A 27,931-nucleotide genomic window follows, 5' to 3' on the forward strand; every position below is an offset into this window, starting at 1 on the left:
CTCCAGAAGAGCTTCCCATTGCACTTGATGCATGCACTATTATTTGATCATTTCTGAGTCATAGTCCAAGTCTTTTTGTACCTGAATAACATGTTGCAGTCAGTCTCTCTTCCTGGATTCTGAAGTCTTTCATGGTAGATCCAGCTGGAAGTGACAAAAAGACATTCTTTTGAAAAAGAGGGATGACACAGACAGACATAAGTTCTTAAATGTTTTAAACGGTACGTGAAAATTTAACAAAATTCAAAGGCTTGTGGGGAACACTTAGGAGGAAAAGTTACTAGGAATGTTACAAAGGGTTAATTTATATTTTATTGTACTTTATTTTATTTTATTTTTTGAGACAGAGTCTCATTCTGTCACCTAGGCTGGAGTGCAGTGGTACAATCAGGGCTCACTGCAGTCTCAACCTCCTGGTCTCAAGTAATCTCACTTAATCTTTATTTGGTTTAAGAAACTCAGTCTTGGTTGAGCATGGTGACTTATGCCTATAATCTCAGCATTCTAGGAGGCTGAGAGGGGTATATTACTTGAGTCAAGCAGTTTGAGGTCAGCCTGGGCAACATATTAAGACCCTGTCTCCACCAAAAAAACAGAGTGAATTTGTGGAAGACAATTTTTACATAGACTTGGGGTGGAGGGAATGATTTCAGGATGATTCAAGTGTATTACATATATTGTGCACATTATTTCTATTATTATTAATTGTAATATATAATGAAATAATTATACAACTCACTATAACATAGAATCAGTGGCATCTCTGAGCTTGTTTTCCTGCATCAAGGCTGTCCAAGTGGGGTGACGGGAGACAGTGACAGATCATCAGCCATTAGATTCTCATAAAGAGCGTGCAACCTAGATCCCTCACGTGCACAGTTCACAACAGGGTTCGTGCTTCTAGGAGAATCTAATGCTCCTGATCTGACAGGACATGGAGCTCAGGTGGTCATGCGAGTGATGGGAGGGGCTATAAATACAGATGAAGTCTCCCCTCACTCGCCTGCTGCTCACCTCTGGCTCTGTGGCCCTGTGGTTGGAGACCCCTGCTTGAGTGCATTCAAAGGGATCCATCCCATGCCATTCTTCAGAGTCATCTTTACTGCCATCATGGTCAAATGTAGCACCCCTAAGCTCACACGGCATATGCCTCAGCTGGCATTTCATCACAATCAACAGTAAGTGGTAGCTTGAGTCATTGTGAGGTCAGTTCCTGGAAATCACCAGTATCCCATGTCCCACTGGCCAAGGAGCTCAGCACTGCTCCTGGGATAACCAAACCCATGCCCAAATCCCATCTGTGTGGGTCTATCTCCTGGTATCCTTCCTAGCATCAATTCTGTATTTGTAGGAGTCCAATCAGGAGACATAAACCTCTCAAAAGTTTAAACTAGAATGGGCATGGTGGCTCAAACCTAGCACTTTGGGAGGCCAAGGCGTGTGGATCGCTTTGAGCTTAGGAGTTTGAGACCAAACTGGGAAACAGGACGAAACCCCGTCTCTACAAAAAACACAAAAATTAGGCGGGTGTGGTGGTACATACCTGTAATCCCAGCTACTTGGGAGGCTGAGGCAGAAGAATTGCTTTAGCCTGACAAGTGAAGGTTGAAGTGAGCAGAGATTGTGCCACTGCACTCCAGCGTGGGCGACAGAGTAAAATCCGGTATCAAAAAATAAAATAAAAAAATATATATGTAAATTTAATATAAAAAGTATTAAATTCTGGCTGGGCACAGTGGCTCACGCCTATAATCCCACGACTTTGGGAGGCCGAGGCAGGCAGATCACCTGAGGTCAGGAGTTAGAGACTTGACCAACATGGAGAAACCCCATCTCTACTAAAAATACAAAATTAGCTGGGTGTGGTGGAGCATGCCTGTGATTCCAGCTACTTGGGAGGCTGAGGCAGGAGAATTGCTTGAACCTCGGAGGCGGAGGTTGCGGTGAGCTGAGATTGTGCCATCGCACTCCAGCCTGGGCAACAAGAGCAAAACTCCATCTCAAAAAAAAAAAAAAAAGGTATTAATTTTAACAGAGGATCAGCATAATGAGGGACACTCTAGCACAAAGTAAACACAAAGTAAATACAGAACTAGCAGAGGCCAGGCATGGTGGCTCAAGCTTGTAATCCCGGCAATTTGGGAAGGCTAGGCAGGAGGATCGCTTGAGGCCAGGAGTTGGAGACCTGCCTGTGCAACATAGTGAGACTCTGTGTCTACCAAAAAAAGAAAAAATTAGCCAGGTGTGGTCATGGTGTACACCTGTAGTTCCAGCTACTTGGAGCCTGGAGTGGGAGGACCCCTTGAGCCTGGGAAATCTAGGCTACAGTGAGCCAAGATCATGCCATTGCACTCCTGGGCAATAGTGAGACCCTGTCTTAGAAAAAGAAAAGAAAAGAAAGTGCTAATCCCCCTATGGGAATCTCCTCTTCTTCTGCCTTCTCTGGAACCTCACTTGTCAGTTCTTCCTCCCACTTCCCCGTATCATTAACCTATCCCCTGCTTTTAGCTCCTTCCCACCATCATTTAAACTAATCAAACTTCTTATATTTTAAAAAACTCTCCCTAAACTCAGTGTTTCCCCTGCTTCAGGTCTCCAGTACACCCACTGAGCCATCTGCTTTCCCTGACGCCTTCTCTACACAGCAGCCTGGACCATATCTCTAATCCATGAATCTCATCATGTTACTCTTCCCCCATTTACATCAGTTCTCCTTGCCTCAGGGATTAAGTCCAAACTCCTTAACAGCCCCTGCTCTGCCCTGCATTCCAAGGCAGACTCACTGTTCTTGCCCCTCTCCATTTTACCTGCTGTGGAGTCCAACTGAATGTCCAACTCATCTGCCCCCTGAATGCCCACTCTCACTCCTCTGGGAGCCTCTGAAGTGGGTGATGCCCTCTGCTTAGAATACGCTTCCCCTTAAACCTCTACTCCCTTCCTGGGTAGCTTCAGCTCCTCTGTCACTTCTCTGCTTTGGCATCATCTCCTCCTGGAAGCCCTCCTTGACTCCCCAGATTCTCAGGAGCATGGGAAGCGAGGTGCTCCTCCCATAAATGAATGGAGATTAGGGAGTGTGTGTTATTCATGTTTAATTCACCAGTGCTTAGCTCAGTACCTGGCACAAAACAGTCACTGTGGTGGCCAAGGTAACAACACCCCCCTACCCCCCAGCAATAGCTCATGTCCTATGTTACACTGCACAAATACATAGGAAGGGGAATTAAGAGTGCAGATGGAATTAATGTTGCTAATCAGCTGACCTTAAAACAAGATTATCTGGCAGTATCTGGGTAAGCCCATGTAATTACAAGTGTTCCTTAAATGTGGAAAAGGGAGGCAGAAGGTTAAGAACCAGAGATAGTGGGCACAATGGCTCATGCCTGTATTACCAATACTTTAGGAGGCCAAGATAGGAAAATCCCTTGAGTCCAGGAGTTCAAGGCCAGCCCTGACAACATAGTGAGGCCTCATCTCTACAAAAAACCCCAAAATTCCCCAAGTGTCATGGTGCTTACCTGTAGTCCCAGCTACTGGGAAGGATGAGGTGGGAGGATCACTTCAGCCTGGGAGTTTGAGGCTACAATGAGCCATGATAGGACAACTGAACTCCATCCTGAGTGACAGAGCAAGGTCCTGCTTCTAAAGAAAAAAAGGACATTGGAATCAGAGTCCCCTCCATCCTAAGGTGCCTACAAGGCATCTCTCTCTCTGCAAACGAGTAAACATCATCCTCCAACTCCTCACAGAGTGGAGCAGCAGGAAAACTCCCTCACCTCATTTCTGTGTGGCTTGGGAGGCCTGACAGCCCAATAACCAGCTCCTTGCTGATGAAGCAATTGGGAAATGGCCCAAGTTGAGCTAAAGAGAATTTGGATCCTTCTTTTGGTTCTCAATAGGCAGGGTAGGGGCCAGGCATGGTGGCTCATACGTGTAATCCTTGCACTTTGGGAGGCCAAGGTGAGAGGATCGCTTGCGGCCAGGAGCTCAAGACCAGCTTGGACAACACAGCAAGACCCGGGTGGCATGCACCTGTGGTCCCCACTACTTGGTAGAATGAGGTAGGAGGGTTGATCACTTGATCCCAGGAGTTTCAGGCTTCAGTGAGCCATAATGGCTCACCACTGCACTCCATAATGCACTGTTCCATAATGGGCACTGCTGCACTCCAGCCTGGGTGACAGAGCCAGACGATGTCTCAAAAAGTGACAAAAAAAAAAAAAAAAGAGAGAGAGAGAGAGACTATAGGCAGCCACCACCACATCTGGCTAATTTTTAAATATTCTGTAGAGACAAGGTCTTGCTAGGTTGCCCAGGCTGGTCTAAAACTCCTGGCATCAGGCCAGGTGCAGTGGCACATGCCTGCAATCCCAGCACTTTGGGAGGCCAGGGCAGGCAAATCACCCGAGGTCAGGAGTTCAAGATCAGCCTGGCCAACACGGCGAAACCCCATCTCTACTAAAAATACAAAAATTGGCCAGGCAGTAGTGGCATGTGCCTGTAATCCCAGGTACTCAGGAGGCTGAGGCAGGAGAATCACTTGAACCTGGGAGGCGGAGGTTGCAGTGAGCCAAGATCATGCCACTGCATGCACTCTACCCTGGGTGACAAAGCGAAACTCTGTCTCAAAACAAACAAACAAACAAACACAAACAAACAAACAAAAACCTCCTTGCATCAAGAGATCTTTCTGTCTCAGACTCCCAATGCCCTGGGTTTATATTTTTTGTTCAGTATAATTGAAGACACTTGTTCTTATATGGCTTTAAGATATAAAGAAAAAAAAAAAAAACAGATAATAACAAATGTTGGTGAAAGGCTGGGCATGGTAGCTCAGCCTGTAATTCCAGAACTTTGGGAGGCTGAGGTGGGCAGATCACTCGAGGCCAGGAGTAAGAGACCAGCCTGAGCAACATGGTAAAACCCCATCACTACAAAAAAATATAAAAATTAGCCAGATGGCCAGGCGTGGTGGCTCAAGCCTGTAATCCCAGCACTTTGGGAGGCCGAGACGGGCGGATCACGAGGTCAGGAGATCGAGACCATCCTGGCTAACACGGTGAAACCCTGTCTCTACTAAAAAATACAAAAAACTAGCCGGGCAAGGTGGCGGGCGCCTGTAGTCCCAGCTACTCGGGAGGCTGAGGCAGGAGAATGGCGTAAACCCGGGAGGCGGAGCTTGCAGTGAGCTGAGACCCGGCCACTGCACTCCAGCCTGGGCGACAGAGCGAGACTCCATCTCAAAAAAAAAAAAAAAAAAAAAAAAAAATTAGCCAGGCATGGTGGCATGCACCTATAATTTTCAGCTACTCAGGAGGCTGAGATGAGAAAATCACTTGTGCCTGGGAGATCAAGGTTGCAGTGAACTGTGATGGCATCACTGTGCTGCAGCCAGAGAGACAGAACAAGCCCCTGTCTAGAAAAAAACAAAAATGTCAGTGAAGATGTGGAGGAATTGGAACTCACATACATTACTGGTGGGAATATAAAATCGTGTAACCACTTTGGGTATTTCTTTTTGTGTCATTTTAATTGGATTTTTTTAAAAAATCAAGACAGGGTCTCACTATCTTGCCCAGGCTGATCTTGAACTTGTGGGCTCAAGTCATCCTCCCAGCTGAGCCTCCTGAGTAGCTGGGACTACGGGTGTGAGCCATTGCACCCAACTGTTGTAGCCACTTTAGAAAAGAAACTGTCAGTTTCTCAAAAGGCTAAATATACAGTCATCATATAATATCACAATTTCACTCCTAGGCATATATCCCAGAGAAATAAAAATATATGTCCGCACAAAAACTTGTACAGCAATCTTCACAGCAGCATTATTCATAATGGCCAATACACGGAAACAACCCAAATGTCCACCAACTGATGAACAGATAAACAAAATGCAGTGTGTCTCTAGCACGGAATATTATTCAGTCATAGAAGGAATGAAATACTGATACACACTATGACATAAAGGAACTTTGAAAACACTATGCTAAGAGGGAAAAAAGCCACAAAAGATCACATATTGTACAATTCTATTTGTCCAGATTAGGAAATTCTACAGTGACAAAAAATGAATCAATGGTTGCCTAAGGCTGGGGGCCAAGGCAGGTAGGGGGAGTAGGAGGTAGTGGCTAAGGGGTGCAGATTTCTCTATAGGGTAATGAAAGGTTCTAAAAGTAACTGTGGTGATCGATGCACAGCTCTGGGAATACTCTAAAACCTACTGAATTGCAGATTTCAATAAATAAATAAATTGAAGGGTATGTGAATCATATTTTAATAAAGCTATTATTTAAAATAATTAGTGGCTGCGCACAGGTGGTCATACCTGCCTGTAATCCCAGCACTTTGGGAGGCTGAGGCAGGAGTTTGAGCTTAGTCTGAGAAACCTAGCAAGATCCCATCTCTATGATAAAAAATAAAAAAATTAGCTGGGCATGGTGGCACACATCTGTAGTCCCAGCTACTTGGGAGACTGAGGATTGCTTAAGCCCAGGAGTTTGAGGCTACAGTGAACCATGATCATGTCACTGTACTGCAGCCTGGGCGACAGACCAAGACCCTGTCTCTAAAAAGGAAAGAAAAGAAATACAAGTTTTTTTGTTTTGTTTTATTTTTTGAGATGGAGTCTTGCTCTGTCGCCCAGGCTGGAGTGCAGTGGTGCAATTTCGACTCACTGCAAGCTCCACCTCCTGCGTTCACGCCATTCTCCTGCCTCAGCCTCCCGAGTAGCTGGGACTGCAAGTGCCTGCCACCATGCTCAACCAATTTTTTGTATTTTTAGTAGAGATGGGGTTTCACCGTGTTAGCCAGGATGGTCTCGATCTCCTGACCTTGTGATCCACCCGCCTTGGCCTCCCAAAGTGCTGGGATTACAGGCGTGAGCCACCGCACCAGCAGAAATACAAGTTTTTATCACTTTGTGAGTATAGCCAAGTTTGAGGAGAAATAGACAAGAAAAAAAGAGCACTGAATAATGAGAGTAAGTGGCTGGTTAGGCCCAGTTGCTAGCTAAGTGGCTTCTGAAAAATTCATTAGTAAAGTTACAGCCAAGTTTGAGGAGAAATAGACAAGAATAAAAGAGCACTGAATAATGAGAGTAAGTGGCTGGTTAGGCCCAGTTGCTAGCTAAGTGGTTTCTGAAAAATTCATTAGTAAAGTTACAGCTCTAGGGACAGTCATGCAGTCAAAGAATGAATGCTAAATTCATTATAAATGCCGATGGTCTTTCCTTACATGCCTTCTAGTGAAAAATTCCTAAGTGCCTAAATAGCAAGTCTGCAATGATAGCAGCTGTTTATTAAAGACTACAAAAAAGAAATGGAGGCTGGGCATGGTGGCTCATGCCTGTAATCCCTGAACTTTGGGAGGCTGAGGCTGGCAGATCACCTGAGGTCAAGAGTTCGAGACCAGCCTGGCCATCATGGTGAAACCCCACCTCTACTAAAAATACAAAAATTAGATGGGTGTGGTGGCGGGCACCTTAATCCCAGCTACTCAGGAGGCTGAGGCATGAGAATTGCTTGAACCCAGAAGGCGGAGGTTGCAGTGAGGCAAAATCGCGCCATTGCACTTCAGCCTGGGCAACAAAAGCAAGACACTGTCTTTTTTTTTTTTTTTTTTAAAGCATCTTTTTCAAGAATGACATAGTGTTTCATGATAAAGAAGCCTTAATTTTGCATTTGGTCAAGTATTGATTCGATTTAGCAAATATGACAACAGACTTGGATAAAGTGCGAACAACACAATTTCATTTTCTCCTTAATCAAAACTGATTAGATAGTCTAATATCAATTCTGATCTTATTAAAAACTGATAAGATAAAAAAATTAGGGAATGATGGAGCCAATAAGATGTTGCAACCTGTTCCAAGGAGAATTCCAAAACCCACACATATCTGAGACCATTAAGTATGATGAAATATATTTGATTACTACATTTAAAAATAAACTGATTATATAGCCAACAATTGGGCAGGGGTCTCCTCATCCACAGCCACACAAACCCCATCATGCGGCTATGTGGTTGCAAGGCCTGCATAGCCTAGAAGGGACTGGTCTGACTTGAAATTTCACTTCATTCGCATTTGTATTTTGAGACAGGATCCTGCTCTGTCACCCGGGCTGGAGTGCAGTGGTATATATCATAGCTCACTGCAGCTTTGACCAACTAGGCTTAAGGGATCATCCTGCCTCAGCTGCACCAGTACCTGGGAATACAGGCAAGTATCACCATATCAGGCTTTTTTTTTTTTTTTTTTTTAATTTTTATAGAGAGAGAAGTCTTGCTATGAGCTGGCCTCAAACTCCTAGCCTCAAGAGATCTGCCCACCTCAGCCTCCTGAGTAACTGGGGCCATAGGTACACACCACCATGCTCAGCTATATTTATTTTATTTTATTAAATTTATTTTTTTCATTTTTGTAGAGAGGAGGTCTTGCTATGTTGCAAGGCTGTGCTCGAACTCATGGCCTTAAAACATACACCCATCTCTGCCTCTCAAACTGTTGGAACTATAGGTGTGAGCCACTGCACCTGGCCTGACTTGAGATTTCTTTAATCTAGCATCCTTTACTTGGTAGGATTGGGAAAGGCAGCAGTGTTTTTAAAAATTACTTAATAATTCAATTAGAACGAAACTCAACCTTGACTCCTGCCTTCTCTCACAGCTCACATCCAGTCTGTCAGGAAATCCTATTGACTGACTTCATCTTCCACCTGGATATTGCCACACTTTAGCCCCCCTGCTTCTAACCAAATCTTCCCACAGTCTTTCTCAACTCAGCAGCCAGGGGGGTGCTTTTAAATCAGGAAAAAAATCACGTCGCTTCTCTGCTGAGAACTCCGACCCGCCCCCCCCCAACCCCTACGGTTCCCATTTCAGTCAGAGTAAAAGCCAAAGCCCCAGCAATAGCCTCCAGGGCTTACATGATCTGTACTGATCCCAGCCCAGCACCTCCCTGGCCTCCTCGCCTTCTTCACTCCCTCTATCTCTTTGCCCCTCTGGCCTCCTTCCAGAGCCTCAGACACACCAGGGAGTTTCCTCCTAATGCCCTTATTCTGTTGACTCAGCCTACAGTGCTCTTCTCTCAGCACCTTGGCCAGCTCCATCACCTCCTTCAAACTTTTGCTCAATTTTCACTTATGAGGCCAACCCTGACCATTCTACTTAACATTGCCATCTGTCCCCATTCCCACCATGCTTCTTTCTTTCTTTTTCTTTTTCTTCTCTTTCCCTCCCTTCCCTTCCCTTCCTTTCCTTTCCTTTCCTTTCCCTTCCTTTCCTTTCCTCCCTCCCTCCCTCCCTCCCTCCCTCCCTCCCTCCCTCCCTCCTTCCTTCCTTCCTTCCTTCCTTCCTTCCTTCCTTCCTTCCTTCCTTCCTTCCTTCCTTTCCTCCTTCCTTCCTTTCCTTCTTTCCTTCTTTCTTTCTTTTCTGACAGGGTCTTGCTCTATTGCCCAGGCTGAAGTACAGTGGTGCAATCACAGCTCACAGCAACCTCAACCCCTTAGGCTTAAACAATCCTCCAGGCTCAGTCACCCTAGGAGCTGAGACTACAGGTGCATGCCACAACACCTGGCTTTTTTTTTTTTTTTTTTTTTTTTGAGACAGAGTCTTATTCTGTCACCTAGGCTGGAGTGCAATAGCGTGATCTTGGCTCACTGCAACCTCTGCCTCCCGGATTCAAGTGATTCTCTGCCTCAGCCTCCTGTGTAGCTGGGATTACAGGTGCCCACCACCACACCCGGCTAATTTTTGCATTTTTAGTAGAGACGCGGTTTCACCATCTTTGCTAGGGTGGTCTTGAACTCCTGACCTCGTGATCCACACCCCCTTGGCCTCCCAAAGTGCTGGCATTACAGGCATGAACCACCGCACCTGGCCTTTTCTTTAAAATTTTTGTAGACATGAGGTCTCACTATATTGCTCAGGCTGGTCTTAAGCTCCCGGGCTTGAGCAATCTTCCCACTTCAGCCTCCCAAAGTGCTGGAATTATAGGCATGAGCAACTGCCCCTGGCTTCATGTTCATTTCTTCTTGCTGTTGCAACAAACTACCCTATGTTTAGTGGCTTAAAACACCACAAATCCACCATCTTACAGTTCTGGGGGCCAGAAGCCCAACTAGGTCTATTAAGGCTAAAGACAAGGCGTCAGAGGGGCTGCCTTTTCCAGTTGACTCACCTTGAAGATGGCCCCTGACTCCATCTTCAAAGCCAGAAGTGCAGCATCTTCAAATCTCCCTCTCTGACCTCTTCTTCCATCACCACATCTTCTTCTCTAATTCTGACTCTCCTAACTCCTTTGTCTTATAAAGATCCTTGTGATTGGTGGGCATGCTGGCTCCCACCTGTAATCCCAACACTTTGGGAGACCAAAGACGAAGGAATGCTTGATACCAAGAGTTCAAGATCAGCTTGGGCAACATAGCAAGATCCTGTCTTTACAAAATTAAAATTAAAATCAGCTGGGCATGGTGATGCATGCCTGTAGTCCCAGTTACTGGAGAGGCTAAGGTGGGAGGATTCCTTTAGCCTAGGAGGTCAAGGCTGCAGTGAGCTATGATCACATCACTGTACTCCAGCCTGGGTGGGAGAGTGAGACTCTGTCTCAAATATAAGAAAATAAATATATATTTGGTTTTTGCCCTGGTTCCTGGCACAAAGCTTCTAAAGCTCTTATAAAGTCCTTAGTGACAGAGGTAATAGGAGCATCTTCTGTTTTAATTTTTGGTCTTAGTCCCAGGTTTCTGACACAAGGGCCTCTAAGATCTTTCAGATCTGCAGCATGGTAAGAAAGCATGTGGGATGCTGTTGAAATGCCTGGGTGGCTGGCAGCTCCTAGACTGCTTCAGAAGGGCTGGTTACCAGAGGAATCAACCACATTTTTTTTTTTTTTAATGGAGTTTGGCTCTCGTAGCCCAGGCTGGAGTGTAATGGGACAATCTCGGTTCACTACAACCTCTGCCTCCCGGGTTCAAGTGATTCTCCTGCCTCAGCCTCCTGAGTAGCTGCGATTACAGGAATATGCCACCATGCCTAGCTAATTTTTTTTTTTTTTTTTTTTTTTTTTTGAGACCGAGTCTTGCTCTGTCACCCAGGCTGGAGTGCAGTGGCCAGATCTTAGCTCACTGCAAGCTCCTCCTCTTGGGTTCACGCCATTCTCCTGCCTCAGCCTCCCGAGTAGCTGGGACTACAGGCGCCCGCAACCTCGCCTGGCTAGTTTTTTGTATTTTTTAGTAGAGACAGGGTTTCACCGTGTTAGCCAGGATGGTCTCCATCTCCTGACCTCGTGATCTGCCCGTCTCGGCCTCCCAAAGTGCCGGGATTACAGGCTTGAGCCACCGCACCCGGCCCAATTTTTGTATTTTTAGTAGAGACGGGATTTCATCATGTTGGTCAGGCTGGTCTTAAACTGCTGACTTCAGGTGATCTGCCCACCTTGGCCTCCCAAAGTGCTGGGATTACAGGCGTGAGCCACTGTGCCCGGCCCCAACCACATTTTTTGAGGCTTGGAAATTTCAGTCTCACCCACTGAACTCCAGGAGGCAAAAGGGGCTGGAGATTGACTTAACCGCCAATGGCCAATGATTTTATCAATCATGCCTCCATAAAAATCCTGAACAACAGGGTTTGGAGAGCTTCCGTGTTGCTGCACACAAGGAGGTGCTGGGAGGGTAGTGTGCCCAAGAGAGGGCATGGAAGCTCTGTGGCCCTCCCCACTTGCCTTGCCCTGTGCATCTCTTTCATTGGCTGTTCCTGAGATGTAGCCTTTACATTGAGCCAGTAATAGAAAATAAACTGGCCAGATGTGGTGTCTCATGCCTGTAATCCCAGCACTTTCAGAGGCAGAGGTGGGGGAATCACTTGAGCCCAGGAATTTGAGAACAGCCTGGGCAATGTAACAAGACTCCATCTATACAAAAAAATAAAATAAATTAGTCAGATGTGGTGGTGGGAAACTTGTAATTCCAGCTACTTGAGAGGCTGAAGCAGGAGGATCACTTGAGCCCTGGAGGTTGAGGCTTCAATGAGCTATGATTGCATCACTGCACTCCAGCCTGGGCAATACAGCGAGACCCTGTCTCTTAAAAAAACAAAAAGAAAAAAAAAACTTTTTCTAAGCTCTGTGAATTGTTCTAGCAAATAATTAAACCTAAGAAGAGGGTCATGGGAACCCCTGATTTCTAACTGGTTGGTCAAAATACAGGTGACAACCTAGGACTTGCAACTGGCATCTGAAGTGAAGGTGGTCTCGTGGGACTGAGCTCCTAATCTGTGGGGTCTGCACTAACTCCAGGTGGTGTCAGAATGGAATTGTGGGATATACAGTTGGTATCCAGAGAGTTGAAGAATTGGTGTAGAAGCTCTGCATACACATTTGCTCAGAAGTGTGTGAGTAGAAACATGGATTTTTCTCTTACCTGTCTACCTACTTAACTGCATAGGAGAGACAATGCATGGTGCTCATGGAAAAAGCAAGCATTAAAGTCAAACAAGACCCAACATTTGACTCAGTCTTAATACCCAGGTGAGCTTGGGCAAATCACTTATTATCCCCAAGTCTTCATCATTTTGTGTGTAAAATGGGGATAACTGTGGCACCTACCTGTGATTTTGCGAGAACTAATGAAATACTATGCTTGATGTTATTGTGATCATTATACATATTCCAAACTATTTGACAAGGACAGTGATGCATGATAACATCAACAGATTAGAAATTGTAATGAATTCTCTCAGGCAAAATTCCATACAAGCAAATTACTGTCTCTCCAAAGCACTCCCACCACACTTAATTCATCATTCCCTGAACAAAATGTGCCATCTTCACTGTGCAGGTCTTTACAGTGCTGGTTTTCCTGCCTGGGCAGCTCACTCCATCCCATCCCAGCCCATTTCCCATCCCTCCACCTCACCCTTCCCTTCCCACTCTCATACAACTCTTCCTCATCTTTCAGGACCTGGCTTCAATGTCACCTTAACTGGAAGCTTCTCTCACCCCTCCGGAAGAGCTTCCCATTGCACTTGATGCATGTACTGTTATTTGACCATTTTTGAGTCATAGTCCAAGTCTTTTCGTACCTGAATAAGATGTTGCCCAGTCAGTCTCTCTTCCTGGTCTCTGAAGTCTTTCATGGTAGATTCAGCTGGAAGTGACAAAAAGACATTTTTTTTTTTTTTAAAAAAAGAGGGATGACACAGACAGACATCAGTACTTAAAAGTTTTAAATCGTATGTGAAAAGCAAACAAAATTCAAGGGCTTCTAGGAAAAACGTAGGAGGGATGGTGTCACTGAGAATATGATAAAGGGTTAATTTTTATTTTATTTTATTTTTTGAGAAAGGGTCTTGCTCTGTTGCCTAGGCTGTACTGCAGTGGTGCGATCACAGCTCACTGCAGCCTTAACCTCCTGGGCTTGAGCAATCTTTCCATCTAATTTTTATTTTATTTAAGAAACGCAGTCTTACTCTGTTACCAAAGCTGGAGTGCAGTGGTGTGATCATAGCTTACAAATGCAGCCTCAACCTCCTAGGGTCAAGAGATCTTCCAGTTGCTCAGCCTCCCCTGTAGCTGGGACTACAGGTGTGCACTACAATGTCAAGCTCATTTTTTTTTTTTTAATTTTTAGTAGAAACAAAGTGTCGTTATGTTGACCAGGCTGGTGGTAATCTCCTACCCTCAAGCAGTTCTCCCACCTCAGCCTTCCAAAGTGCTGCAATTACAGGTGTGAGCTGCCACACCTGGCTGACGGGGTTAATTTTTAATTATATAAAGAGCTCAAAGCAAATATTAGAAGGAGCCTAAATGCCTACAGTAGCTGACTGATAGATTGATACATTCATATAATAAAATATTATGCAACCATGAAAAGGATTTAAAGCAATAGGTATTGGCATAGATGTCCACAAAATATGAAAATGTGAAGTGATGTCCAATTAGCCTGTATGTATCTTGAATAATATGGCCCATTTTCACAATAGCAATTATTTCCTGAGATAAAATTGTGGGTCTAAAGAGTAAAGGAAATTTTTCACTTCTTTATTTAAAAGTATTTACTATTTTTATAATTTAATGAGATTAAACAAATAGATCATCAAATTAGCAAAATACACATTAACTCTATAAATAAATGAAAAGACAGAGACAGCCCAGGCATGGTGGCTCACACTTACAATACTAGCACTTTGGGAGAGGGTGGTAGGAGGATTGTTTGAGGCCAGGAGTTTCAGACCAGCCTGGGAAACATAGCAAGACACTGTCTCCACTAAAAATAAAAAATAAAAATAGCCAGACATGGTGGCATGTGCCTATAGTCCCAGCTACTGAGGTGGAAGGATCACTTGAGTCCAGGAGGTCAAGGCTGTGGTGAGTTAAGACTGTGCCTGGGCCACTACACTCAAGCCTGGAAGACAGAATGAAACTTTGTCTCAAAAAAAAAAAAAAAAAGACAATAAAGAAATAAAGCTAACAAGCTAACAAAAGAAAAGATATTACAGTGTGACAAACAGGACGGGCGCGGTGGCTCATGCCTGTAATCCCAGCACTTTGGGAGGCTGAGGTGGGTGGATCATGAGTTCAGGAGTTCAAGACCAGCCTGATGAACACGGTGAAACCCCGTCTCTACTAAAAATACAAAAATTAGCCAGGCATGGTGGCGTGCACCTGTAATCCCAGCTACTCAGGAGGCTGAGGCAGGAGAATCACTTGAACCTGGGAGGCGGAGGTTGCAGTGAGCCAAGATCGTGCCACTGCACTCCAGCCTGGTGACAGAGCAAGACTCTGTCTCAAAAAAAAAAGTGACAAATGAGAATAATATGAGGTCTTTTATTTATTAAAAATAATTAAACAGAAAATAACTTGTTAAATTATAATACCCTGTACTGGCAAAGGTGCAGTGAAATGGGCATTTTCTTATCCTATTAGTGATGTTTAAATTGTATATAAGCCTTCCAGGGTAAAGCTTAGCAATTTTTTAAAAATAATACAAACAGTGACTCACTATACTGCCTCCTCCAACTCCTGGCCTCAAGCAATCCTCCCACCTCAACCTCCCAAAGTGCTGGGATTATAGGCCGACAGCCACCATGACTGAAAGCTCAGCAATTTGCATCAAGTGTAATAAGAATGCTCATGCCCTGTGACTCACAGTAATCTCACCTCTGGAAATACCATCTTTGGATATAATTCAACCTAAACAAAAGCTCATATGCACAAACACAGTGAAAATCTCGGAGTTATTTTTTTTTTCTCTTTTTAAAAAAAATACGGAATGCTTCACAAATTTGCAATGTCATTCTTGCACAGAGGCCATGCCAATCTCTCTATTGTTCCAACTTTAGTATATGTGCTACCGAACCAAGCATGAGTAATTTAAGATAGAGTGGTTACATGGAATAAGGAAGAGTAACGGGGAATTTAAAAAACTATGGTATTTATAGGCACCTAGTAACAGCTTAGTAAATATTAGCTGCTACTTTTATTATTTTTATGGTAATTTCACTCAATTAAAAATTGTCACTAAAAATTACCATTGTCATGGAACATAATGTATCCTACAGTATAATTGTAAAAAACAGATATAATTTGTCCCTTGGTATATGGGGGAGATTGGTTCCAGCTCCTCCATTTCTGTGTATACCAAATTCCACATATACTCAAGTTTTCGAGTCAGTCCTGAGGTATCGATATATATGTATATTTATATATATATACGTGTGCGTGTGTGTGTGTATATATATATATATATATGAGAAAATTAGTGAGGTGTGGTGACAAGCACCTGTAGTCCCAGCTACTTGTGAGGCTGAGTCAGGAAGATTGCTTGAGCCCAGGAGATTGAGGCTGCAGTGAGCCATAATTGCACCACTGCACTCCATTCTGGGCAACAGAGTGAGACAGAAGGCTGACTGTTTAACAGAATTTTTCTGTTGACTTGAAAATATGGTCAGGACTGTGGCATAGGAAATTCTTCATAAGATAATTATCTAATCCAATTAATCCTGGAATTGGGAACAGAAAATGTTTTGGTGACTATTTATTCCTTCACTTGCTGTTATATAAACTACTGCCAGTGGGTACTTAACAACCAAAAGTGTCATCTCTGAGCTACTCACAATGAAAGGTGATGTCTGGGGCCCAGGTGTATTGAGGTCCCCATGTCTGGGCTATGGGTGCTGAGTGGGACTTACTTGTCCATCCATTTTCTATATTCTGGCACTGGGAAACTTGGGTTTATCCATCTTGATAAGAGGTCACTTAAATTCCACTTGGCAAGAACCACAAATGGAAGAAAGGCCATGAAATCACAGGCTAGCCCTTGTTCTCAAGGGAATCTTCAGCTTAGGTGGTTCTGTAAAAGAGGAATCACATTGTTGAAAAATCACCGCAGGTCAGCTGAGGTGGTCCATACCTATAATCCCAGCCCATCAGGAGACTAAGGCAGGAGGATCCCATGAGGCCAGGAGTTCAAGACCAGCCTGGGCAATACAGTGAAATCTCTACAAAAAATTAGAAAATGAGCTGGGTGCGGTGGCACATTCCTATAGTCCCAGCTACTCTGGAGGCTGAAGTGGGAGGATGAAAGTGGAAGCTGCAGAAGTGGAAGCTGCAGTGAGCTCTGATCTCACCACTGCACTCCAGCCTGGGTGACAGAGTGAGACCCTGTCTCAACATACACATACATACATACATACATACACACACACACACACACACACATGCATGCACACAGCCACATGCAGACACACACACACACCCTCATCTCAGTCTGTCTAGACTTGACTAAAGAAAAGGGTCTTCTGGTTACAGAAGAGGTATGCTCTTTTGTGGGACAGGGAGGGACCAGCAACCTTGTTCATGGTCTTTTCCTCATCCTCTGCTTAGTTTTCCAAGAACCCTCACAGTGGAAACAGAGTCCCTGGGAAAAGGACCAAAATCTTTAGACTACCAGGGGAGAAATACGCCTCCTTTGTCAATTAATAAATAGAACACCTGCCTTAAAATCCAGGGAGTTCTGCTAGAATGAATCACTCCCTACGACCCTGACCTATGCAGGGAACATGAAAAACTGGAGTTTGGCTGGGCACAGTGGCTCACACCTGTAATCCCAGAACTTTGGGAGGCTGAGGCAGCGGACCACCTGAGGTCAGGAGTTCAAGACAAGCCTGGCCAACATGGTGAAACCCCGTCTCTACTAAAAATATAAAAACTAGCCGGGTGTGGTAGTGGTTGTGTGTAATCCCAGCTACTCAGGAGGCAGAGGCAGGAAAATCACTTGAACCCAGGAGGCAGAGGTTGCAGTGAGCCGAGATCACACCACTGCACTCCAGCATAGGTTCCAGAGCAAGACTCTGTCTTAAAACAAAAAACAAAAAAACCCTGGAGTTTGGAGGCCTGTAATATTTTAAGCCACATTCCAGATTGTAGAGACCTTACCAAAGTACGCCCTTTCCACAAAGCACTGCCGAACATCAGCTGGCTGTCTCCATGGGGCACCGCCATTATCTCTGGCTCTTGTTTCCCCAGGAGATGCTCTATTCCAGCCTTCTCTTACATTTTGTATTCCACACATTTCCTAGCGTAAGGCCTCAAAACATAGCAGGCTGCAGAGTCACTGCTGATCTACTGCATATCTGACTTCAGATTCCAGCAGGGCACTTTGTGTTTGAGAAATTAAAGAGGAGAGAATGGACCCAGACTGACACTGGTCAGCTTAGTGGTCTGAAGATATAAGCTGCTCAAATGGACTACAGTGACTCTGATTTTCTGAGTCTGCCCTGCTCCTAGGGCTCCTTGGATACAATTAATTTATCCTTGTTGAAGAAATGGTTTGCTAGAATATAAAAAAAATTGGCCAGGCACGGTGGCTTATGCCTCTAATCCCAGCACTTTGGGGGGCCGAGGCACGTGGGTAACGAGGTCAGGAGTTCAAGACCAGCCTGGCCAACATGGAGAAACCCCGTCTCTACTAAAAATACAAAAATGAGCCTGGTGTGGAGGCACGGGCCCGTAGTCCCAGCTACTCAGGAGGCTGAGGCAGGAGAATTGCTTGAACCTAGGAGGTGGAGGTTGTAGTGAGCCGAGACGGTGCCATGTACTCCAGCCTGGGTGACAGAGCAAAACTCCACCTCAAAAAAAAAAAAAAAAAAAAAAGAAAAAAGAAAAAGAAAAAGGAAAAGAAAAGAAAATATAAAAAACTTAAAGAAGAAAAAATGTTAAAATAAAATTTTCTCCTAAAGAACACTCAAAAGCACACTCCCACCAACGCTGGATCTATTTAGCTCTCTCTTGCTTTATTTTTCTGAGATAGGGTCTCATTCTATCACCCAGGCTGGAATGCAGTGGCAAGATCACGGCTCACTGCAGCTTTCAATTCCTGGACTCAAGCTATCCTCCCAATTCAGCTTCCTGAGTAGCTGGGATTATAGGTGCATGCCACCATGCCTGGCTAATTTTTAAATTTTTTGTAGAGAGGGGGTTCTCACTATGTGGCCCAGGCTGGTCTTGAACTCCTGGGTCAAACTAATCCTCCCACCTTGGCCTCCCAAAATGCTGGGATTATAGGCTTTAGCCTCTGTGCCCAGTCTATTTATCTTTCTATAACTCATATATTAAATCTTCCTCCTTAAATTGCCTCCTACCCACCCATCTGCAGGGATAGCAAACACAGGTTTCAGTGAGTCAGGCAAACTACATGAAGGAAGGAGGCCCGAGTAACGTGGGAGAGTGGGAGACCGGGGGAAACTGTAGCAAACTGCAAGGTACTCAATTCAACATTTCTTCAACACTGTGATGGTCAAACCAAACACAGAAACAGGAAGTCCAGTTCAGTCACCAGCAGGCAACGTGGGATATTTCATCTACATGCTACAGGGCAAACTGCTTAGGATGAATGACCTGGTCTCCACCAACCTGCTCTTCAAGTCCAGCCACTCCTGCCCAAGTCCCTACACTCTACTGACATGACCCACATTCACAGGTCTCCTGACATCTTTCCTTGTTCACCTTTTTTTCCCCAACAAATATTGCTGCTTTTTTTATTTTTATTTTATTTTTTTACTTCTTTTGAGACAGAGTCCCTCTCTGTCACACAGGCTGAAGTACAGTGGGGTGATTACGGCTCACTGTAGCTTCCATCTTCTGGGCTCAAGTGATCTTCCCACCTCAGCCTCCCAAGCAGTTGGGATTACAGGCATGTACCACCACATCCGGCTAAGTATATTATTTTTTCTTCTTTTTTCTTTCTTTTCTTTTCTTTTCTTTTTTTTGTTGAGATGAAGTCTCACCCTGTCACCCAGGCTGGAGTGCAGATCTTCGCTTACTGCAACCTCCAACTCCCAGGTTCAAGCAATTCTCCTGCCTCAGCCTCCCAGGTAACTGGGATTACAGGTGTGTGCCACCATGCCTGGCTAATTTTTGTATTTTTAGTAGAGACGGGATTTCACCATATTGGCCAGGCTAGTCTTGAGCTCCTGACCTCAGGTAATCTGCCTACCTCAGTCTCCCAAAGTGCTGGGATTATAGGCATGAGCCACTGCACCCAACCAGTGTATTATTTTTTTCTAGGGACAGGGTCTCACTATGTTGCCCAGGGTGGCCTTCAACTCCTGGGTACAAGCAATCCCCTGGCCTTCTCCTCCCAAAGTGCTGGAATTACAGGCTTGAGCCAACACATCAGGCTCTAACAAATATTTCTTCAGCACCTACTGCATACCAGGCACTATAATAAGTGCCGAGGAAACAGCAGTGAACAAGGTTTAAGAGTTTCTGCCCTCTACAGAGCTTATAGGGTAGCAGGAAATTGATAAGAGTTTGAATGTTTGTCTCCTCCAAATCTCATATTGAAATTAAATCTCTAATGTTGGAGGTGTTGCCTGGTGGGAGTGTGTGAGTCATGGGGGCAGATCCCTCATGAATGGCTTGGTGCCCTCCCCATGGTAATGAGTGAGTTCTCCCTCTACTAGTTCATGTGACAGCCGATTGTTTAAAGAGCCTGGCACCTCCTCCCCTCTCCCTTGCTCCTTCTTCTCAACAAGTGACATGCCGGCTCCTCCTTCACCTTCCGCCATGAGAGGAAGCCTCCTGAGGTCCTCACCAGTGGATGCTGATACTACGCTTTTTTTTTTTTTTTCTGAGACAGGATCTCACTCTGACACTCAGGCTAGAGAGCAGTGGTGTAATTATGGCTCACTGCAACCCTGACCTCCTGGGCTAAAGAGATCTTTTTACCTTAGCCTCCCAAGTAGCTGGGACCACAGGCATGCATCAGTGCACCATCATGCTTGGATGATTTGCTTTTTATTTTTAGTAGAGACAACATCTCACCATGTTTCCCAGGCTGGTCTCAAACTTCTGGGCTCAAGCAATCCTCCTGCCTCAGTGTCCCAAAGTGCTGGGATTACAGGTGCGGGCCACTGTGCCCAGCCTGGCACCATGTTACTTGTATAGTCTGTAGAATTGTGAGCCAAATAAACTGTTTTTCTTTATAAACTACCCAGCCTCAGGTGTTTCCTTATAGCAATGCAAAATGGACTAATATAGGAATCATATGCCAGCACTTACCAGACTGTGATGAGCACAATGACAGAAGTACAGAGTGGGACTGAAACGTTTCCCAGGGGCTTCTTGTTGCATCATAGAGGATGGGGTGAGACATCTCGGTTGAGGCTAAAGATGAGTAAAGATGAGAGTGAAAGAGTGATGACGGGGGTAGCGAGAGGGTTTCCTGAAGAAGAACCAGTAAAGTCCCTCAAGGAAACTGTGAGGCCACTTCCTGGAAATCACCAGTATACCATTTCCCATTGGCAAGGAGCTTAGCACGGTCCCTTGGATAACCAAACCTATGCTCAAATCCCATCTGTGTGAGTCTCTCTCCCGGGACCCTTCTTAGCATATTAGAGTTCAATCAGGAGACATAAACCACTCAAAAGTTTAAAGTGGTAAAATTTAATACAGAGAATTATTCATTGTAACAGGGCAAAGCATAATAAGAGATTGGCTACCAAAAAGTAAAAAGAACTCTAGAGAACACAGGACTATCAGAGGCCAGGCATGGTGGCTCATGCTTATAATTCCAGCAATATGAAAAGCCAAGGCAGGAGGATGCTTCAGGCCAGGAGTTTGAGACCAGCCTGGGAAACACAGCGAGACCCTGTCTCTACCAAAGAAAAAAAAAATAGCCAGGTGTGGTGGTACACAACTGTAGTCCTAGCTACTTGGGAGGCTGAGGTGGGAGGATTGCTTGAGCCAGGGAGGTCATGGCTGCAGTGAGCCATGATTTTGTCACTGCACTTTAGCCTGGGCAACAGATGGAGACCCTGTCTCAAAAAAAAAAAAAAAAAGTATAGGACCAGCTGATACAATGAGCAGTAACTGCCCCTACTGTCCCTACACTGAGATAGAGTGACCAAGGAGATAGACTCCTCACTAGGGCTGAGATCCAGCCACTCTTGGAGAGGGCATAGTCATTGGTAATTCAATGGCAGAATTGCTGCATTACCACATGGTGAAAGTTGTTAGCAATCTGCCCTCTGGAATTTGCTGAAAATCCGCCCTCTATGATGTTAGATTAAGATATTAATGAACAGTTGTCTCACTACAAAACCACCCAGGCAGGTGCAGAGAAACTGCTGGTCACTGGGTGCTGCTGAGCACCATGCAGGGCAGGAACCCAGTGCTGTGGATGCTCAGTGCCTGTGGAGACTGATACACCACAATCAGAAAGAACAGCCTCTTACAAAGTCCCTCTAGCACAACATACTGACAACATTTAATAATGCACCAGCTGACAGAGGAAGCATATAAGGAACCCATGTCTATGTTTGCAGAGCAGGCAGTGAAGGGTGAATTTGGAACTGGTGGGCAGTCATTGGATGGATAGTTGGTACATGACACATTTCAATCTACCAAAGAAAAAAGGAAGAGAGAAAAGAGATACAGGACCAGGCATGGTGGCTCACTCCTATAATCCCAGCAGTTTGGGAGGCCAAGGCAAGTGGATCACTTGGGTCCAGGAATTCAAAACCAGCCTGGGTGACATAGTGAAACCCTGTCTCTACTAAAAATAAAAAAGTTAGCTGAGTGTGGTGGCTTGTGACTGTAGTCCCAACTGCTCAAGAGGCTGAGGCAAAAGGATCGCAAGTGTCTGAGAGTTCGAGGCTGCAGTGAGCAGTGATCACACCACTGCACTCCTGCCTGGGTGGCACAGCAAGATCCTGTCTCAAAAAAAGAAATGTTGGTGAAAATGTGAAGAAATTGGAACCACATACATTATTGGTGGGAACATAAAACGGTTTAACCACTTTGTTTGGGTATTTCTTTCTTGTCATTTTAATTTGATTTTTAAAAAATCAAGATAGGATCCCACTATCTTGCCCAGGCTGGTATCTTTTAACTTGCAGGCTCAAGTGATCCTCCCACCTCAACCTCTCATGTAGCTGGGATTACAGGTGTGACTCACTGCACCTGACTGGTGTAACCACTTTGGAAAACAGTTTCTCAAAAGCCTAAATGTACAGTATCACAAAACACAACACTTTCTCTCCTAGGTATATATCCCAGAGAAATAAAAATATATGTCCACACAAAAACTTGTACATGAATCTTCAGAGCAGCATTATTCATAGTGGCCAATACATGGAAACAACCCAAATGTTCATCAACTGATGAATAAACAAAATGTGGTGTGTCTCTACCATGGAGTATTATTCAATCATAGAAGGAATGAAATAGTGACACATGCTATGACAGGAAGGAACTCTGAAAACATTGTGCTAAGAGGGAAAAAAAAGCCAGCCACAAACGATCACATATTGCACAATCCTATTTATATAGAAGGTCCAAGTCGGGTGTGGTAGCTCACACCTGTAATCCCAACACTTTGGGAGGCCGAGGAAGGCAGATTATGAGGTCAGGAGTTTGAGACCAGCCTGACCAACATGGTGAAAGCCCATTTCGTATTTTTTAGTAGAGACGGGGTTTCACCGTGTTAGCCAGGATGATCTCGATCTCCTGACCTCGTGATCCGCCTGTCTCGGCCTCCCAGAAAGCCCATTTCTACTAAAACTACAATAATTAGCCAGGCATGGTGGCGGGCACCCATAATCCTAGCTACTCAGGAGACTGAGGCAGAAGAATTGCTTGAACCCAGGAGGCAGAGATTGCAGTGAGCTGAGATTGCACCACTGCACTCCAGCCTAGGTGACAGAGCAAGACTCCGTCTCAAAAAAAAAAAAAAAAAAAAAAAAAAAAAAAAAAAATTACAGATTAGGCAAATCTATAATGACAGAAAATAGATCAGTGGTTGCCTATGGGAACACAGGGGCATGGGGGGAGGAGAATATAGTGGCTAAGAAGTGTAGATTTCTCTACAGGGTAATGAAAGCTTCTAAAATGGATTGTGGTGATAGATGCACAGCTCTGTGAATATTCTAAAAACCACTGAATTGCATACTTTGATAAATGAATTACATGGTATGTGAACTATATTTCAATAAAGTTGTTATTTAAAAAAAGGAAATAGGGGGCTGGGCACAGGTGGTTCATGCTTACCTATAATCCCAGCACTTTGGGAGGCTGAGGCAGGAGGATCACTTGAGGCTAAGAGTTTGAGACCATCCTGGGAAACATAGCACTATCCCATCTCTACAACAAAAAAATAAAAAATTTAGCTCTGCATGGTGGTGTATGTCTGTAGTCCTAGCTACTTGGGAGGCAGAGGCGGGAGTATTGCTTGAGTCCAGGAGTTTGAAGCTACAGTGAGCCATGATCATACCACTGCATTGCAGCCTGAGTGACAGAGCAAGACCCTGTCTCTAAAAAGGAAAGAAAAGAAATGTAAGTTTTTATCACTTTGTGAGAGTAACCAAGTTTGAGGGGAAACAGATAAGAACAAAAGAGCACTGAATGGTGAGAGTGGGAGGCTGGTTAGGCTCATTGCTGGCTAAGGGACTTCTGAAAAATTCTTTAGTAAAATCACAGCTCTGGGGGTCAGTCAGGCAGTCAAATGATGAATGTTAAATCCATTACAAATGCCCACGGTCTTTCTTTACACTCCTTATAGTGAAAAATTCCTAAATGCCCAAATAGCAAGTGTTCTGAAATGACAGCAGCTGTTTATTAAAGAAATAACGTCTCAAATTTTAAAAATCATGAGTCAAATATAATTTTCCTCCTCCCATTTTACAGGTGTGCAACCTAAAAACAGAGAATTTAAGTAATTTTCCTAAGTGGCAGAGCACAGATTTATTTCCTATCACTTTGGCCTCAGAGTTTATGCTTTATTTTCTTTTATTATTTTAAAATTCATCTTTTTTAAAACCAAGAGGCTTATGCAAAATTCTGCTAGGATTCAAAAAAAGCCTCTTGCTTTTCCTGACCATGGGTGCAGGCAGGGCTCATGCTGCATTTTCTTTACTTATAATTGGATAGAGACATGATGGATGGAGACATGATGACAGGAGCTCTCCTGGTCATTGTGCACCAGAAAGGAGAGTGGAGAGAAGCACAGGGAAGCCAGTCTTACCATGTTTGAGCAACTGAACCTATGTCAGCCTCAGCCCACCTGCACAATTACTTTTATGTGAGAAAAACAGGCACCTCCCTATTTGGAAAATCACAGCTGGCTGCAGTAGCAAACAATCCTCAAGTTATTCCTGGTAATGTTATTTCTACAGTCCCAATCCTTTTAACTCATTACATTAGCTCTTCATTTCTCTATTGTTCCTAACATCTAGTTTATAACCAAGAGCTTATGTTATTAAATAAGCTTTGGGTTAACAGGATCAATGAATGAAGAGTTTAAAGATACCAAAAAAAAGCTCATAGAAGTACCTGCCAAATGTGCCAACTGACTACTATGAACTAATTTACTTTTGAGAAACATGCTGTTTCTTATATGCTACTGACAGTGCCTGTAAAAACGGTGCACCTTAACTGGCTGTTTTATTTTCTCCCCAGTCTTAATATCTAATATCCACAGACTGAGATCAGCGCACCAGCATATACAATGCCACTTTATACTAGAGTTAGGAGGGGAGGCCAAGAGTAGAAATCAGAGTCACTTTGCTAGCTACTGTCCTCTGTCCAGAATATTTTAAAGGAGACTGTATTCCCCCAGGGCTCGCTGACCTGGCACTCTCTCCTTGCGGAGGCTCACACCACTGTCTTGTGCAGCCCTCACTGCTTTTGCAGAATGTGTCACCATGCTATAAAACACCTTCTCCTCCACCTCTCAACCTAAGCATGTGTTACTGGGCTTCGGGACAGCTTGTTTTCTCACTGTCCCACCTTTCCTTCTGAGCATCTTGGTCTTTGTGGTGGCCTCTCATCTCACCATCCTGGTGAAGCTTTGGGGTCATTACTTATTCAGTTGCTTCCCTCACCAATATATCAATTGAAGACAGTATGGACTAATTGCTTTAGAGTACAACTACTGTGACCCTAGAACCAGCTGGTCCCAGGACTTCTTCTGACTCTAAAGTTTTTGAGATACCAGATATAGTTGGAACAAGATATACGACCATGCTCCCTAGAAGGTGAGAGTGTCATCATTTCCTGGACTTTTTAATCTGCACTTTTGCTCATGCTATTCCTTCTATCAGGAGTAGCTTTGTCTCTGCCTGGTGACATTCTCCTCTTCCATCAAGGCCTAATTTAAATATAATTTTCTTTATAAAGTTCCTGTCACCTTGGAATTAACCCCCCTTTTACATAGTGTCATCGTTCACCTTGTTCAAATCTTTATAAATTGAGCCTCAGGTCTGTGTGGTCACGGAGTGTGTCTTTTTACCAAAAGGAACACCTCGGCCAGGCACGGTGGCTCATGCCTGTAATCCCAGCACTTTGGGAAGCCAAGGCAGGCAGATCACCTGAGGTCAGGAGTTCGACACCAGCCTGACCAACATGGAGAAACCCTGTCTCTACTAAAAATACAAAATTAGCTGGGTGTGGTGGCAGGCACCTGTAATCCTAGCTACTTGGGAGGCAGAGGCAAAAGAATCGCTTGAACCCAGGAGGCAGAGGTTGCTGTGAGCCAAGATAGTGCCGCTGCACTCTACTCTGGACAAGAGTGAAACTCTGTCTCAAATAAATAAATAAATAAATGAAACACCTCATGCACTTTACAAGGAGCTGCTTCAGGAAAGGATGACACCTCGTGTAGAGGAGAGATCTCCGATACTCTGATCTTTTCCAAAAGGAGGAAAGTAAAGGTTTGAATATATTTTTAGTTCTTTGCATTTCTGAACAGAAATAGTCTGTTATTAAGTTGCTCAAAGATGCCTATAAGCTTTCATAGGAGAAACATCTAATTCATAACCAAGAGTTTATGTTATTAAGTAAGCTTTCCTTTAACAGGATCAATGAATGAAGAGTTTAAATACTTGCTGTAGTCCCCATTTAGTCATCTGGTATACTCTGTGTGAGGTATACTCTCAGTCATCTGATATCCTCTCTCTGAGTATGCCAGATGATTAAATGGAAATTACTGCACCACTAAACACCAGTACTGCAACTCTTACTTAAAAATTCAACACTTAGGACATAAAGAATGATCCTAGGCTGGGCTCAGTGACTCACGCCTGTAATCCTAGCACTTTGGGAGGCTGAGGTGGGCAGATTGCCTGATCTCAGGAGTTTGAGACCACCTTGGGCAACATGGTGAAACCTGTCTCTACCAAAATACAAAAAATTAGCTGGGCATGGTGGTATGCACCTGTAGTCCCATCCACTCGGGAGGCTGAGGTTGCAGTAAGCCAAGATCGCACTACGGCACTCCAGCCTGGGTGACAGAGTGAAGCTCTGTCTCAAAAAAAAAAAGAAAGAAAGATCCTAATGCAGTTATTTCCTTTTAAATTTATGAGGAGATGGAAGAAATACCCATATTTGATGGTTGGTTGGGAACTGTCTTTGGTATTGTACGAAGTATTTTAATATTGTGAACATGAAAATATGAGAACCCTGCAGACCCCGTGGGCACAGAGAGAAGGAAGTACATTAGAGGGTGTTGCAGGAAATACTTTCATTCCAAGCACTGCTGTTTAAAAACAAAGAAGACAAAAGATGAAGAAACATTCCATGTGACCCTCTGCACCCTTATTTGTTGCAATAAAGGAAAAGCATTTTAGGAATTTTTTTGAGTCCAGTTTATGATGTGATCCATGTTGGTTATTTTCTGTTAATGATTTTCAAAATCTCCGTTAAAAACATTCAGAAGTTTAGCTTTATCACAGGCAGCTGTTCACATGTAAAATTAGTTTGGTTATCTTCATCTGTATAAACATGCAGCTAGTGAACTGACATAACTATTAAACTGGAGAATCAACAGAAACATGCCAAGGACTCACCCTTACCTTCCACAGTGACCTCAATGTCAGGAAGCTTTTCACTACTCTCAGAGCTTCATGATCTTTTCAGAAACTGCGAAGCTGTAAAATAAGCACAGAATTACCTTAGTATATTGTGGGAAAAAATACAGAAGGAGATGCTTTATAAGAGCAGAGTATTAAAATTTATTCAGTTTGGCTCTTTTCAAAGGAACCTGCAGAATTAAACTTGTAGTGTAATCCTCCACAGGGGGCTCAACAAAGCCATGGAAAAATGAATGAAGTGGGATTGCAAATGTGACACTTCCAATAAAATTTTTTTTTAAAAAAAGAAAGAAAAAGAGGTCCATTAAATAAAATACTTTCAAAAGCCAAGAAACTAACTGCAAGTCCCCCAAAGAGAGTGGTCAACGATTCTGTGTGATTTAAGGAATGCTGAGAAAGAATGTCTTAATGCAGTGAAATATAATATGAAATACAGGTAATCTCTTACCTTTAGTGTTTATTAGCCATTCCAGGAGGTGAGTAGGAAATAACTAGTTCAGGTCTAGAAAGAAAACCAAGAAATGTTATGGTAGCCAGTACAATGGTGGCCTCACAGCTAGTAAAACAGTCACGA

At 44.0% G+C, this 27,931-nt stretch overlaps 1 long non-coding RNA gene and 1 other non-coding gene across 3 annotated transcripts; both read right to left on the minus strand.

Moving 5' to 3' along the window:
• Positions 1-80: 80 nt before the first annotated feature.
• Positions 81-27,931, minus strand: LOC115898357. Of its 2 annotated transcripts, none has more exons than XR_004058087.1 (6): positions 27,806-27,931; positions 27,340-27,414; positions 20,552-20,656; positions 16,180-16,340; positions 13,072-13,136; positions 81-144 (listed from the first exon to the last, which is right to left on the minus strand). It is a non-coding gene; the product is annotated as an uncharacterized LOC115898357 (long non-coding RNA). The 2 variants fall into 2 exon arrangements; XR_004058086.1 differs by lacking the exon at positions 81-144 and adding an exon at positions 3,596-3,639.
• LOC115898427 lies at positions 15,250-15,354 on the minus strand. Its single transcript, XR_004058162.1, has one exon. It is a non-coding gene; the product is annotated as a U6 spliceosomal RNA (small nuclear RNA).

The sequence above is a fragment of the Rhinopithecus roxellana genome, chromosome 6, assembly GCF_007565055.1.
Source record: "Rhinopithecus roxellana isolate Shanxi Qingling chromosome 6, ASM756505v1, whole genome shotgun sequence".
NCBI classification, from domain to species: domain Eukaryota; kingdom Metazoa; phylum Chordata; class Mammalia; order Primates; family Cercopithecidae; genus Rhinopithecus; species Rhinopithecus roxellana.